At 42.3% G+C, this 16980-nt stretch overlaps 1 protein-coding gene across 13 annotated transcripts in view; it reads left to right on the top strand.

Moving 5' to 3' along the window:
• HMBOX1 (homeobox containing 1) overlaps window positions 1–16980 on the top strand; it is a 137793-nt gene that overhangs the window by 17993 nt on the left and 102820 nt on the right. For 3 of the 13 annotated variants that reach the window (XM_081943795.1, XM_081943792.1, XM_081943794.1), the window contains one exon: window positions 213–276. The exons of the other annotated variants lie outside the window; for them this stretch is intronic. The gene's annotated coding sequence lies outside the window, so the exon portion shown is untranslated. The remainder of the gene's footprint in view (window positions 1–212; window positions 277–16980) is intronic. 13 annotated transcript variants of the gene reach the window in all.

The raw sequence follows: 16980 nt of genomic DNA, 5'->3' as shown, positions 1-16980 counted from the left end.
TATGAAGGCTCCACCTTGTAGGAATGCTTGAATATTGCTTGGTGTTCTTATATGCTGACATTTTTGTAATCATACACTTTGGGAGAGCTATCATCTGGCATTGTTTCAGTACTTATGATGCTAGGCGAACATGAAGGATATGTGCTTAAATATTTGAAACAATCTTTTGTGGATTTTAGTCCATGTAGCACGGTGCTGTTTTTCTCTCTCAGATCTCAACTGAAAATGGCAGATTGACGTGTCAGTGAGAAATGGCTGTACTCGTTCACACTGCAGGTAGGTGAGACATTTTAATGGGAAAAAAACCCCATTGCCTTATATGAACTCATTTCAATTAGAAAATAAGCATAGCAAAGAGCGAGGACATAGACCAGTTATGGCTAACTTTTTCGGCACCACATGCTGAAAGCGTGCGTACACACCCATAATACAATGCGTGCGTGACCTCCCCACACATGCATGCACAACCCTCTGTGCTCCCCTTGCCCCGGTGCATACACGCTTGTCCCCCACATACGCCCCCTGTGCATACACGCTTAATCCCCCACATGTCTGCCCCCATGCATATACGCGTGTCTCTTGCATACGCCCCTGCCTTACTACGCATACACGGCAGAGATCCGAAAACCAGCTGGCCAGCGTGAGGCATACGCACATGCACGTTGAGCTGGGCTGACGGCTCGCATGCCCACAGAGAGACCTCGGCCTGCCACAGGTTCGCCATCACGGACATAGTTTCTTCCTGATGTACTGCCTCTTTAGTTACAAAAAATGCTTCATTCCAAAGTAGTGTTTTAAAAATGACAATAGAATACCTGAAACGTTAGGAGCAGTTCTCTCCTACCACTTTCAGACTGGATCACCTTGTTCTATTTGATGGCACGATTAGGTCTTCGTGTACTACAAAATAAAATAATACCAGACCAGCAGAGTTTAGGCATATGCATATATCTGATCCACAAAACCTTTTAACTGTGATGTAGTGAGGAAAAAGAATCAGTCTCTATCTGATATAGCTTACACCACTTTCTTTGGACACTACCACTTTCTTATCACCTTTTAGCCAAGGGATAGTTACATTTATGGCTGGAACAATTAAGAAGTAGCCTTGCAAAAGAAGCTGACCATTTTCCCTCCTGGTGATATCTCAGCTTGTTTTTATGCCATCTTCTTTTGTTTGGAGCATGACTTCCTAAATTAATGCATCCCTAAATAGTTTCCTTGTGAGCAAGATGTTTTTTCTTTCTTTCTTTCTTTAGTAGTGTGAGAAGTTCTTTTGATTAAACACTGAAGGAAAGATTCGAGCATGTTCGCAAATAGATGCAATTTAAGTATAAGATTAGCACATACAAACATCAAATCGCTTTCTCACTGTAAAACAGCCTTCCAGCTTCAAGAGTGGGAAATCATTCTTCAAATAGTGGGTTGGCTGAAATTCTCACAGTGTAACTGTGAAATGCACACTTTATTTTTATCTTCTGTCTGCCTTTTTTAAACGCTCATGTGAAGTTCTGATATTTATATAAAATCTGTTTTCTGTCAGAATAGTTCTGTTCTACCTAGGCCCTACATAACACAAGCTGCAGAAGAATGTGGCATCCTGAAAATCTTTGAAAATAAAAACAGCAACAAAATAAAGGAAGTTGCCAATTTTTTATGGTGTGAAGAACAGCTTGGTTGCATGTGGGCAGACAATGGGTGAATACAAGGAATTGACTGTGTGATCAACTGTGGGCAGGTGGGAAATAATACTGGTATTTGGGAAGCATCTGGATCATCTAGCTTTTTACTAGGTGAGTACAGGGTCTAAAAAGATGCAAGTAAATCTGGAGAAATCATAGCACCTGTTCTGCAATACTGAAAGCTTAATACTTGGAAGTTAAATGGCATTCACCAGAAAAACAGAAGATTCACGTATTAATTCATATATTAATAATATTTTAAGAGTTAACATTTTAGGAAAACAGAGGCCAAAGTTCACATCGTTAAAAACAAAGAAATAGTCAACTGTTTTGTTGCCTATATAAATTTTTCAGAGCCTTGGAATCAGGGAAATATTTCTGCCCTCATTGCCCAAACAGACAGCTAAGGCAAGAGAGCAAGGCTCACAGGTAATTCGGTGAAGCAATAAGCCAACTTGAGGCGCAAGTGATGGCTTCATTCTCACAGTTAGATGGTGCCATGACCCAAGCTTTCCAAGATCCTAATTTTCAAGCTAACCCTTTGTATGGTTTGTTTTTGTTGTTCTTAGTTGCAAAGTTGTGTCTGACCCATCGCGACCCCATGGACAACGTTCTTTCAGGCCTTCCTTTTTTTTTTTTTGAAAAAAAGTTTTTTATTGGTTTTATAAAATTTTAAGGGAAGGGGTAATAGGTATGGGTACAAATTTTGACAGCTACATCGTGCAGGAAATGGTATTCCCCCCAAGTCTCATAACCTTTACAAAATGATAAACGATATTATTGCTTAACTAAATCTTGACAGCTTATTTTTACATTGTATCTTTCATTAATTTCAATCATTTACTTTGTATCTAACAAAAAGATTCATTGTATCAACAATTGCAATGTTTTTCTAGCTTACTTTTGTGATCTGAGTTTTCTCATTGTTGCCTCCTCCCCCCCCACCTGCCAGCAAAGCCTCGGCCCCTCCCTCCTTCATATCTTGTGTATTGTCTTCCACTTTGTCTAGGAGTGCTTTGTTTTTTTCCATGAAGGCCTCTGCCTCCATAATTGTATTAATTCTAACTCTGCTGCCCTCCCAGAAAATCAACATACCTTCTGGCAATAGCCACCGGAACCAGAATCCCTTATCAAATAATTTTTTTGCTAATGGTGAATATTTTTCCCTCTTATCTCTTACTTTCTTTGGGATCTGTTTCAGGATGGCTATCTCTTTGTCCTTGTATTTTAATGTTTGCCCCCTTTGTGCCCCCAGAATCTCATCTCTTGTAGCCTTTCTGAGAAATTTAATATGAACCTCTCTTGGAACATTGTGTGTTCTAGCATAAGCTGAATCAACTCTATAAACCAAGTCAATATCCCATCCTAACTGCTGTTTTTTTTTTAAAATATATTCAGCTAACATTGTTGTCATGATCTCCTTCAAGTCTTCATTCTCAGTCTCAATTACGTTTTGAAATCTAAGGAAAAAAGACATCCTTTCAAATTCCATTTTTATCATGTGGTTCTCAAGTTCTAAATTTCCTCTCTGGACCACCCTCACCTCCCCCCTCATCTCAGTTGCCCCCTCCTCCAGAACGTCTATTCTTTGTTTGTTTTGTGCAGTTTGATTTTGATTTTCTCTGAGTTGTTCATTCATTTCTCTCAATTGTTTTTTCAGTTCATCCTGCCCTTTTCAAATCTTTTGAAGCAGCTGATGAGTTACTGATTCCTCTTCAGAGGCTTTAGGTTGTAGAAACGAAGTTAGTGACTGTTGTACAATTGGGCTGGATGTTGACGATGTTGGAGCAGATCCTGGCTTCCCAGGTGGTGGTTTCTTCGGGGCCATCATAAAAAAAAACCTCAGAGATATCTATGTCCACACAAAGAAATGGCGACTGTGGTAAAGCACAACCAAGAGAGACCACGAGGCAGACAGTCCAGACAGGAATAAATACCTTCTATATAGTTCAAATCCAGTCAATTAAATCAGTTATTCCAGATCCATGATACTATGTGGCAAGAGATGTTTCTGAGAGTCACGGAGGCAAAAGTACAATGTCAGCAATTTTCATAGGAGGAGTCTAGTTTCAAGGAGCATAAAGATGGAGGAAGTGTGCCATCTTGCTTTGCCAGCACCGGAGATCAGAAAACAACAAGTCAAAAGTTTTCAAAGTTTTTAAAGGAGTCAGATCATCACTTTTCTTTCACAATTGCATTAAGAAAGTCATTTTGCCATTGCTTATAAAGAGTGTGATTCCTTTTAAAACTCTCTCTCTCTCTCCTCCGAGAGAGAGGAGATAAATCCAAAGCCGCTTTTCCAAGGGGGGGGGAATCCCCCTCCCTCCAATCACACTTCCCAGGAGAAGATTGAAAGTCTTTTAGAAAGCTGATGTTCTTTCATTTAAATATCAAAAGGAGCATTGGGGAGGATTCCCATCTCACCGCATTTCAGCTGTAGCCTTCAAATTGCTGATCATCCAGCTGCCTTGTAGCGAAAGCGCGCGGGAGCGTAAAAGCTCCGTCGCGCACCCCCTCTCGCCTCTCGGCTCCTGGAGCAATGCTGGAGCCCCCCCCCGCAGCTGTCGCCGATCCAGGGGACCCCCAGCCAGCAGCCCCTACGGCAGGGTGCCCCTTCAAGGCACCCTGTACCCCCCCGAAGCCAAGGGGAGCCCACCAAGAGAGCGCAGGGCGGACGAACACGTCCGTCGCTCTCAACAACCGGAAGCAGAATCGTTCTTCCAGGCCTTCCTGTCCTCTACCATCCTCTGGAGTCCATTTAAATTCACGCCTACTGCTTCAGTGACTCCATCCAGCCACCTCCTTCTCTGTTGTCCCCTTCTTCTTTTGCCCTCACTCTTTCCCAGCATTAGGCTCTTCTCCAGTGAGTGCTTCCTTCTCATTAGGTGACCAAAGTATTTGAGTTTCAGGATCTGGCCTTCTAAAGAGCACTTAGGGTTGATCTCCCCTAGGATTGACTTGGTTTGTTTAGATTTCTCTTAATATAACATCTGAATCTTTGTGGTTTTATAAACCATACTATGTAGTTTAGTGTGCTGTCCAAACTTGTACTTTATTCAATGAATCATTGCTAAATAAACCATAGCATAGCACAATGCATGAATCTATTCCCACTTTAAAATAATCTGATGTAAAGCAGTCGATAAGTGCATAATTTTGCTTTTGAGTGTATTGGGGGGGGGTGCAGAGGGAGAATAGATGTTTGCTCTGAACTTCAGCTTCCTCCCTGTCTTGTGATTATAGACCAGTTCCCCCTATCTTGGTGCTCTCTAGATGAACTGGGCTACAATTGAAAGGATTTCCCAGAGGCATAGAAGGAATAAAAACCTGGTAGATCTCCAATGCAGAACAATTTCAGAAGCTTGTTATTTAAAAATTAGCATTAAAAAAGTAACATAAATGAAAAGAGAAATCCGCAACTCCGAAGGGGTTATTTAGTAATTTTTGGTTGAACAAGGACTAAGAAGCTAATGAAAAGCTTAATTATCTGCAAGCTGAAAAATTATTTCAGAGGTAGTCAAATTCTTCTGGAATCCTACCTTAGCTGAACTGTTTTGCTATTTACCTTTTTATTTAAAACATTTGCCTCTGGTTATCAGATTTACAAGCTTTGTGGAACTTCTAGCTGTTGATTGCCATCTAGTTCCAGAACTAATTGGCTTCTTGAATTCATCCAATATGCCAACTATTATGCTCAATTAACTGAGAAGATGCCTGTGTCCACCCGAGCTTTGTCTATATCCCAGAGACGGAAGCTGTGCTCCTTTGTCTATTGAATAAGTCCAAGAATCTCAAATTTACAGAGCTATTGAGAGATAATTTAGTAACATCTGGATAGCCATACATTCCATGCCTCTGTAGAGAAAGGTAAAATGAGGAGTTGCATTATTTGAAATCAGACATTATGAACGTATTTATTTATTTATTGGCTATATACCATGCATTTCTGCCAATGAATGGCACTCAGTGTTTCTAAGAATAAGAATAAAAACAACTTTGAATAATTCAAGGACCATTAAGAACACAATAATAAACAAGTGTACCACCAACTCAACTCCGCAGCCAAAACCCACTTACACACCAAAGCACTACATAAGTAAAAACTTACTGTGTGCCAGTAGAAAGGTGATTGAAAGGCAAACAGTCTGATCTTTTTGGCAGAGAATTTAAATCCTGGGAGCAGCCATCAAGAGGGTCCCCTCTTGTGTTCATCAGACATCCCCGAGAACTCTTCCTTTGCATGTACCCTGTTTCCCTGAAAATAAGACCTCCCGGATAATAAGCCCAATCAGGCTTTTGAGCGCATGCGCTAAAATAAGCCCTCTCCCCAAAATAAGCCCTCCTCAAAAATATTGCAACATAGCCGCCATGAAGTGACCATGCTCTCTGCCTCCTGCACCTCAAAACTAATAAGACCTCCCCAAAAATAAGGCCAAGCGCTTATTTTGGGGGTCAAAAGAAAATAAGATCCTGTCTTATTTTTTAGGGAAACACGGTATGTACAGAGACAAGTGTAATTGTACTAGAAAAGTGCATATTTTTTTTCTCTGACTTGGAGTTTTGGAAGGAATTCAAGCTTCTGAAAGGAACAAGTCCTTCCCAAGAAGTAAGATTTTGCAATCATTCCAACAGAAACAAAAATCTCTATATGTACTTGGCCTACTTATCAAAGGATAGCTGATAAATGGCAAGGATAGCTGATAAAAAGCAGAAGGACTCCAGGAAGCCCAAATTGTTGATGGCTGATACCTGAGTGGCTGATGCTATTGGAGAATGGAGTGTATGGAAGAAAGAGGTGGCAAATTTGATCCTAGCAGACATCAATTTGTCTGAAGAAGACCAAAAAGAAAAGTCCCGGAAGAGAATGATGTGGGACAGCCAGGGAAAAAGCTGAATCATTGTAGGGCTAATACTGTAGAGAAAAAAAATCAGTCAACTGAGATCTGTGCACAAACAAAGGAGAAACAGTCTGCAGTCTGACATTAGTGTTGAAGTTCACTTATTCATCTGGAATCTCCAGGAGTGAGCGAGGCATGGATCTAAAATATGAGTGAATAGACTAAGAAAACACTGCATAAAGAGAAAATGAATGAAGTTCAGAGAGAAGGAAAAGAAACAGCCCTTGAGGAATATGCACGGTATTATTTGAACTCAAGCCTTTAAGAGGCAGCACATTAGAAACATTAAAGGGTTTGTTTTAAAATATAAGGTGAAAATAAATCAGGCATAAGTTTTGACTTACGTTGGAAAAAATCTAAGTGCTGTCTATGTATCCCTAAAGCAGTAGAATTCTTTAAGGGTGAGTCTTTTCCTACTTTCCTGAATCATTCAAAATGGACCAGGACAGTGGGATCATGGAAAAGTTGTTCCGCAAGATCAGAAAACTGATCTTTAGGCTGGAAGAATGCCCCCCAAAATGTCCAAAAATGTAATAAAATTCTTTCCCTCTTCTATCTCATTTTGCCATCTTCCCATGTAAACGAAGCTTTCTCCAAACCAAATATTGTTCCTGTTGTCACAGCTGTACATCTTGGTTAGATGAAGTATTCTGTTTACAGCAATGGGTCATCAGGTCCTTCAGAAAATCCACAAGGGAGCATGGAAAGAGTGGTCCCTTTGCAGTCGGTATCCTGGGGATGAGCATAGTTCTATGTTTTTGTTTTTAGGGGATGACAGAGAATACAACGGATTAAGCTGCAACTTATTGGCCATCGCCACATCTTGCAATATTGAATTCTGTTAATAATTTCTGTGTTTTGTGAAGAGATTCTTCTCTGGTCTCTGTCTCAAAGAATCATTTCATCCCTGTCCATCCATCCCCCGTTGCCAGAAATGGGTTGTTCATCCATCATGTTCGAAGAGGACCTTGACATCTAATAGGTTGTGGGCTGTTCACGATGTGTCCGCAGGTGGCTGGTGAGGCTTATATGGCCGCGAAATGTTCTGCCACATGTCGGGCAGACATGTGTGGGCACCATTGTTGCAGCATTTGCAGCTCTGGCTTTGTGGAGTGCTCGCTTCTCTTGTGCTTCAGTTGTTCTTCTGTCCTCAGATGTCTGGCAGCCTTGGTGCATCAGTGTGCGCCATGTCAACTGATCTTGGGTCAGGGTTTCCCAGGAGATGGTGTCGATATCCAGGGACTTGAAGGAGACTTTCAACGTATCTTTGTATCGCTTCATTTGTCCCCCATGCAATCGCTTTCCTTGAGACAGCTCACCATAGAGGAGCTGTTTGGGGATGTGATGGTCTGGCATCCTTGCAGCATGCCCCGCCCAATGTGTCTGGGCTTTTATCAGCAGGGTGTGAACTGATGGCAGGCTTGCACTGGAGTAGACTTCTGTCTCTGGCACAGGATCCTCAGAATTCAACGGAGGCAGGTCATGTGGAAGTGGTCCAATCAAGTGGTCCATCCATTCCCCCGTTACCAGAAATAGTGGAAAAAAGGAAGTATTTTTTTTACTGGTCGATTTCTAAAGACTTAGCATACTTGCTTCCCTCACTCTTGCTTTTTAGAAAGTGAAACCCTTCACTGAACTCTTATCAGTGATTACATCAGTTGTTGTTCTTGAAGTGCAGTGAGAAAGTCCCAACTTCATGCCTCTGAAGTTAGTGTAGAAGTCCTGCGAGCTTGAACAGTTTCAAGAAGAATTCTAGGAAGTAGCCAGATTTTTCCAAGGATCCTGAACAAAAATAATGTTGTACTAATGGTGCTGCTAACCATGGTTTGTTTCTTTAAAGGGATAAGCTTGTGAATGACCCATATAAGAGATAACACTTGTAAAAAACAAACAAAAATGAGCTGTGAAATTTTGCATAATGTAGACAAGGAGGAGGATGAAAGCATCCTTTTCCCAATGTTTTAAAATGACTAGAATAATATTTTACTTTAGTTCATACGTAACACAAAGTCATAATATGGTTTGGGGTTGGTTTTTTTTTTTTTTTATGGCAGTGCTGGACAGCTTTTGCACAATCAGTGGCTTCTTTGAAATTTGGAGGGAGTTTACAGCCTTAACAAGCTACTTATAGGATGAATAAATGCATGTCATGAATGTGGGAATAACTAAGTCCCGTCCCCGTCCCCCCAATTTTTCAAGGGGGTTTTAAAAAAAATCTGTTAAGCCTATTTTGGAGCTTATAGAATAGTTTTTGTGTGTTTTCTACATCAAGCTAGTGAGAAAGTGTGCTGTGAAATAGACCCACACGTAGTCCTGGAGCCACAAGTTTGTCAGTATCTCATTTAATGTGATAGGTAACCTACATTTTGGATTACCTTTATATTTGAACCATGCCATAATATCAGTACAATGATTAATATAAATTCTGATTAGGGATGAGTTCTTATAGCAACTATCTATTACAGGGGGTCCCCATCCCCTGGTTTGCAGCCTGGTACCAAGGTGTGACCCATTGGGAACTGGGCTGCGCAAACAGCGAAGCTCCATTTGTGCAAGTGGCAAGCACACACACAAAATCGTGCTCTGTTTGCCCTGCCACCACCAGTGCCAGTCCATAGAGCCAGAAAGGTTGGGGACTGCTTATCTATTAGATGTAGGCACCATCTTACTCCAAAACAACTTTCAGCAGCTTGTGAGAGATCTCACACAACAAAATAAAACCACACTGCTATGTCATATAAATAAATGGAATGGAATCAGACCACTCATCCAAAGACTCATCACAAAGACTCATCCAAAAGTGTGTGACCTCCATCTTAACTTTAACCTTAACTTTAACATCTTAACTTTAGCTAAGCTAAAATCTGGATCCCTATTTATAATATACTATCCTAGCCAGTATAGTTTATTAGTCATTGTTTTGGGTTATGTATGTTGTATGAAGCTAATCACTGGTAACTTATGCAACAAGCCATGATTAAGCAAACCAAGCTTACTTTTTGTGTAAATTCAGCCTCTGTTTGAATGAGGGACTGCTCTAATTAGGCTTTCTGAAGCAGTTGTCTTTGAATGTTGTAGGTCTTTAGCTTCCAAAATTCCTTACCAGCAGGAATCATTAGGGTCATTTGAAATGTAATCAAAGCTCTCTCCAGGACCTATTTCCTTAGTGCAATCAGTATTCAGCTCACAAATAGATTGGCACATCTGGCAGCTAATACATATACAAAATTCTGTGCATGTAGGATATTTTTGGTAATATGAGAGAATTATAATGACTCCAAGCATCAGCTCGGTATTGACTCTGTCTGAGAAGAGTCTAGCAGGAGACATTGTAATGGTGGCACAGAAAAATCTTTACAGATAGCTGCTGAGTTTGCTCATGAATTACCCTTCCTGAGTTCATTTCCTGGAGATAATTCTGACAAATTTCAGTGTCACTGTGGTCACACTTGACTATACTCAGTTTTATCCATAGCCATCCACCTTCTTAATTTCATCACACAATGAAGCTCCTGGAGGTTACTTGTTGTTGGCAGTTGTGGTGCAGCAGTGACCTGAAACAAAAGGAGAAGGGAAAAAAAAACTTTTCTTGCCTGGTTTATGTATTCTTCCCTTACATGGAAGAAATTGTTCTTTTGCTACGGGTGGCCAGACAGTGGGCCATTTAAGGGTATATGTAAAATCAAGCGGAGCATCAATTGAATATTCTGTGCAATATAATACCTCAGGTGGACTAAGTCTTGTTTACTGTTGATGACACAGCTGCTTTTTACGCAGTTAGGAAAAGCATCCTGGGACAAAGGATGGTACTCACACAGCACACTTTTTACCCACTCCAGTTTTACCCTTGTCCCCATATCACACACAATATTTCAAGCTGACCTTCAGTTTTCTTCCATTCAGCTCAACATGTAGGGATAGATAGCATTTTTCACAATCGCATTAACAATGTTGGTTGGTAGATTTGAAGATATATGTGTGGAAAAAATAAGTTGGTTCCTTAAGCTTGAGGCTGGGAATTAAGATGTGATGAGGATGTATACTGCTTAAATAATGAAAGAAAAATGAAACTTTTTTTTATAAGACTTGTGAAATAGACTGCAACGCATACGATCAGTTCTTTACACAGTTGCCTACATTATTCCTCAGCATAGGTAGGTTGCAGCAGATGTTGGGCAAGGATTTGCTTAGTCTCAGACCTTTAATGCAGGGTAAAGCAAGAGCCAAGCTTGTACAAAAACAAATTCTGTCCAAGTTAAGCAATGCCAACAAAAGAAAAGGGCATTGGTACTTACCTGATATGCCTCTTCTCATAGTGGGGGAGGAGTATCCAGGATGGGTTGACCTTGTCCTCTCATTGATTGGGCTGAGTCAGATAAGCTCTTTGGGCCACGCCCTGGTCACCAGGTACCACCCAGTTATCCGACTCGCTGTGTCATCCACTCCAGACTTCATCTTAGTTTTAACCTTTATTTATTTCTTCCACAGAACAGCTTAACCATCAAACATAACACTTATGTTATATAACCATATCAGGGAGGGGCTGGATACTTCTCCCCCACTATGAGAAGGGGCGTATCAGGTAAGTACCAATGCCCTTTCTCCATAGTGAGGGGAGGAGTATCCAGGATGGGACGTACCAAAGCTTACACGTCCCTAGGGAGGGTTACCCATGTTAAGAGCTCACACAAACCTTATGCCTGATGAGGCGTCACCTCCGCCCTGTGCACAGCCTGCAACACCCTACGCCCGAATGAAGCCTCTGCAGAGGCAAAGGAGTCCAGTTTGTAGTTCCTCACGAATGGTGAGGGGGAAGACCACGTAGCTGCCCTACAGATCTCAGTCAATGAGGCCTGGGTGGCCCAGGCCGTTGTGGCCGCGCTTCGTGTGGAATGCACTGTAATAGAGCTCGGTGTTTGCAGACCCCGTGCTTGGTAGGTGGTAACAATACAGCCTCGTAACCACCTGCCTATGGTGGTGGATGTCACCTTATTCCCCAGGGATCTAGGCTGGAAAGAGACAAACAGGGCTTCAGACTTCCTGGTCGGCCGGGTTCTTCTGAGGTAAATCCTCAGAGCCCTCCTTACATTTAGGGTGTGCCACTTCCTCTCTAACGGGTGAGAGGACCCCGGGCAGAAATTGGGCAATATCAATTCCTGCGGGTGATGGAAGCAGGAGCACACCTTAGGAATGAAGGAGGGGTCCAACTTTAATACCACCCTGTCCTGGTGGAACACGCAGAGATCCTCCCTGGCCGACAGAGCCTGTAGTTTGGATATCCGCCTGGCTGAGGTGATGGCCACCAGAAAGGCCACTTTAAGAGTCAAAAACTTAAGAGACACAGTTCGCAAGGGTTCGAAAGGAGGGCCTGTCAGAGCATCCAACACCTTATGCAAGTCCCAGGAGGGGTACCTGTGTACTGTAGGTGGCTTAAGATTGGATGCCCCCTTGAGGAATCACCTGACCATAGGGTGGTGACTCAAGGTCTGAGACCTACCGCATAGAAGTACTGATGAAATGGCCGAGATCTGTCTCCTAATCGTGTTGGGAGCTAACCCTCTGTCCAGGCCCGCCTGAAGGAAGTCTAGAACCTGCGGGATTGTGGCTCGAACAGGATTGTGCCTCCTGGAACTGCACCATGTTGAAAAGGCATGCCATGTAGCATTGTAAATGCGATCCGTGGAAGGTCTGCGAGCCGCCTGAATAGTCTGTATCACCCTGGGGGAGAAATGGCCTTCCCTCAGGAAGCTCCACTCAAGCGCCAAGCCGTCAACTGAAGACACTGAGGGTCCGGATACTCCAGCGATCCCTGGCTGAGGGACCTGCTTTCTCTTTGCCTTTGCCTTGCCTCCTCCTCTTTCCTTAGCAGCCTCTGTAGCAGTCTCTAACCTGGTTAGCTGCTCCTCTGCTCCTCCGGTGGGGCTGCTGGGCTGAAGGCGTGAGTCCTGCCGGCATCCTCTGTGCTGCTGAGCACTGCCATCTTGGATCACATGGTTCCAAAATGGCCCCCGGTTCCAAATTCAAAAAGTTCCTTTCCCTGAGAACATGTGGAAGTGGCTTGTGCCTTTGGGGCTGCCACGCGGCTTCCGCTGCTGCTGAAGAGCTCTCTCTCTCTCTCTTCCTCCACTCTCTTCCGAGCTTTGCGAGCTCCTGCGGGCCGCTATCTCTCTCTGGCACTCGCAGGCAGCGCGGGAACTCCGCTGCGTTTAAAAACGCCACGGTTCACCACTCGACCCCCTGGAGGGGAGCGGCGGAACGCTCCGGCGCCGGCTGAGCCTCTCCAACATGACTGCCTTCCCGGGGCTTCCAGGGCAGCGTCCCCTCGCCCGCAGTCTCGATTAGTGCCCTACGTCTCTCTTTATGACCTGGGCTGCGTGTTGCCCTGAAGGGCTTGCTGCGCATGCTCTCTCTCTCTCTTCCTGGCCATGGACTCGGCCAAGAGCCAGTTACTCACTCAGGCAGGGAGGCAGCGAATGCAGTCAAGTAAACAGTGAGTTCAATCCTTTCTTTAAAATTTTCCAGGAGTTTGGGATGATCACAGCCGCCCGTTGAAGGGCTGAGTCGATAACTGGGTGGTACCTGGTGACCAGGGCATGGCCCAAAGGGCTTATCTGACTCAGCCCAATCAATGAGAGGACAAAGTTAACCCCTTCCATCCTGGATACTCCTCCCCTCACTATGGAAAAAGAAATGCTACTTTGCTCCAAATTGAGCCAGAAGAACTCTAACGGAGTCCCTCAATTGAGCCAACTTAATGAAATGGGTGGATCCAGAGATGATGTGAGAGTGTTTATACAGTAAAGGGGCACAAAGAGTTTTAAAAAAATGACAGCATGGGTCCATCACCCAGGGCAGAGCACTTATTTTGCACGATAATGCTCCTGGTGCAACCCCAATCATCTCGTAATGAATATGGGGAAGTCACAGATCTCATTATGCCTTGCTAATTCTAGAGTGATTGTAAAGGGTAGAATATTAGTATTAGAAAATACATACATACATACATGCCTGAAATTCTCAAGGGCCAATTCCAGTCAGTGTGGATGCTACTGAGATAGCTGAACCAGTGATTTGATTTAGAGTAAAGCACTGTAGCTTCCTGTGTTTCCATACTTTTCGGTTTTGCTGACACCTGATAACCATGCATTATGTGGTTGCATTTTTCTCTGTTGCTGAACTTATTGTGCTGTGACCTTGGGATTCTGCTACTGCAGTGTAATGCCACAACTCACATCTTTACTCTGATGTAATGACCCTCTCAACCAGTCCTATTCATTGCTCATGTTACATTGTTACCAATGGGCTGTGAATAATAAATGTCATTGATTATCTATTTTCCTAAATAATGTAAGAGTCCTTCTAGCACACCCAGTGGTTGCCAGCCGGCTATCTCTGGGAAGGTCAACAGAGGATAAAGGCAGTATCCTTCAATGGCATCTGGTATGTTGAGCTGTGATGTCCTTAAAGATGGAGGTTCTATTTAGCTATTGTAAATCCTTTTTTCCCCCATAGGACAGTTGGCTTTTCTGTAACATTTGCAAAACTAGCATACATCCAAGAGTGTGTGGTAGTGATTTCTGTATCTTACTGGTGTATTGTACAAAAATATACCTTATTTCAGTCTCTGTATTGAGTAATTCATAACTCTGCCCTTTTGCCAGTGTGTCTTTTGATTAATCCTTAATCCTGACTTGTTTAAGTCAAGTTAATAAAATTCAGTCTCTCACCTCACTTTGCTGATTTGCTGTCATTGCCTCAGCAACCCAAGCAACCCAAGCTACCAAAATATCTTTCTGAGCAACTCTGAAAGGAGGTTGGCCAATTACTCTATAGCTGTTGGTTTGATACAGCTTGGCTTCCTGATTTTATCTCTCCTTTTTGGGCAAGACAATGCTATGTTTGTAGCATTGTATCTCCCTAGTTCAGTTTAGCTGCATGTGTTTCTTGCCAGCCCTTTTCTCTTTTGATTTGCTTCTTCTCATTTCCTTAAATCGCCTCAGACTTCGTGGCTTCCCAGTCATAAGGTCTAATCCCAGCAAAATGGAAAATTCTCGCGCACATAGGTACTGGGTCTGAAACATTCCAACAGCAGTCTGACTCCTGGGAACGATGGGTACATCAATGCAGTTTTCTTGGTAATTGCAGAAGTGGCTTGATACTGCCTTTTTGCAAGTTTTTATTTCCCAGGCTAGCTGCTTCTCTAAAATTCAGTAGCACTGATTGTGTCTGCTTTCCTCATGTGATTGCAATTGTGGATACTGTATGTGAATCGGATTTTCCATCATTTCAAGCACTGGCATTATTATTCCACATGACTGTTATAGGTTTAAAGAGTCTTAGGAAAAAGGTGATTTGCTGGGTAGAAAAGTGAACTCTGACCTCTTCTCGTAATATGGACTGTTAACTGCAGTCTGCTTGAACTGGTTAATCTCTGAAGTTCATGTTCAGATCTTTTATCAAAGTAATAACTTCTATACACAATACTGTACTGTTTTCCTGGTAGCAGTTTAAACTTTTTTTTTTGCAAATGTTCCCAGATATTTTTAACTTAATGTATAACTACAAATGCTTAGGTCGTAAAAGTTGACCTGTGAGATTTTGAACAGTTACTATATTTTTTACACATACTTTTGATTGAAGTCTGTTGTACTGCTACGGTCGTGTTCTCTAATATGTCTCCTTCAGTTTAATACTTTAGCCCTGTCTCTTCCAGATAGGGCAGATTACAACTTCCAAAATTCCCTACCAGCATGGTTAGAGAACTTGCATGTTCTTTTTGTGTGTGATAGGACTCACTTCCAGGATAGTAAAGAAGCAAGACATAAATTGTTTCAATTATAATTTGTCGGAAGATGCAGCGCTTTGGATTTAGTTTGGAGACAAACGGAGGATCCGGAACAGTGGTGGGATTCAGCCAGTTTGCACCTATTCGGGAAAACCGGTTGTTAACTTTCTAAGCAGTTCGGAGAACCAGTTGTTGGGTGAAATCTTATTTTGTTTTTTTCCACTTTACAGGGCTAATCCTGTAAGGAAGGCAGGAAGGAAACATTCTGGTGTTGTTTCTAGCCTAATCTTTATTTCCCTGCTTACAGAAACTGCCTCTCTGGTTAACCCTTATTACATTGTAACAGCTAAGGCGAAATGCCCATTGACCTGAGTGATGTTTAGTTGGACAGGCCCACATGGTCACATGACCATCGAGCCACGCCCACCCAGCTGGTCATCAGGGCAGAGAAATTATTTGTTAAATGAATCCCACCACTGGATCTGCTTCATCAAAGCAGGCATGTCTTGATTTCAGGATATTTCTTGTGCCTTCTAAATTCCCTTTCCAAGTCAATTCTGAAGGATTGAACAGCCTTAAAAATCTACATGAGAACTCAGCATAATCAATGATCATGCGGACATCTCACTCTCTACAGGATGTGATCCTTGGGCTATAATTTTTCTTAAGGATCAGCTTTGAAGTATTTTGAGGTGGTGAGCAGTGAGGAAGGAAGGAAGGCGATTTGTTATGAGAGCTATGGTTTTACTTCCATTTATCTGAAGGCAACCTTCATTAAATTCAGCAGGATTTCCAGATAGAAATGGGTGGGATTATACTGTCTGCATCACAATTACATACCTTAGTTGTTTTTCCAATTCCTTTTATGAGGGAGTTAACAAAAAGACCAAACTTAGAACTGGATGCAGAATATTGGATTCGGCTCCAAATATTTACAGTGTAAAGTGATCTTTCTCTCTTTCAGTCTCCAAAGAGCTATTGCCAGTCAAAAAAGTCAGTGTTGGGCATACATGAATCTGGTGTAAGCTGGCCTTTTTTTCCTGACAATAGGCCCCGTGTCCCAGCGGAAGTGTTCTTGGAAATGATTACCAATAGAGCTGGTAGTGACATCTGATTAAGCATGGAAATGTTTAACCTTTGTTGGTAACAATTCAGATATCACAGACAGTTCATTTCCAGCCTCTGTTTGCATTGTCCTGGTCTTTGCTGCAGAATTTTGTTTTCCTCCCAAAGGTTTTCTTTCTGACTACCAGTAAATCAGTTTCCATGTACTTGCCATATCAGTTTCCATGTACAGTTTCCATGTACTTGATTAATTAAAAGGGTACCCCTTTCCCTGTATGACTTCTCTAAAAAGGAAAAAAAAATGGTGCTCCTTGAACCATATCTGGCGCCCTTCACAAAATGTCCTCTATCTTTAGAAAATACTTTTAAGGATGGACAATACACAATACTTTCATTAGGTCTTTGGATCCTTGGTAACTAATATTTATTTATTAAATTTATTTTTATGCTGCTGTAATCTAATTGACCCTTGGTCATTCACATAGCAAAAATACAATATAAACCAAACGCATATTTTTAAGAAAAAACAATCAGAATAGAGCTGGAAGGT

This window comes from Natrix helvetica (assembly GCF_964273705.1).
Source record: "Natrix helvetica genome assembly, chromosome: 2".
Classification (NCBI taxonomy): Eukaryota; Metazoa; Chordata; class Lepidosauria; order Squamata; family Natricidae; genus Natrix; species Natrix helvetica.
This window is presented reverse-complemented; position numbering and strand designations above follow the sequence as displayed.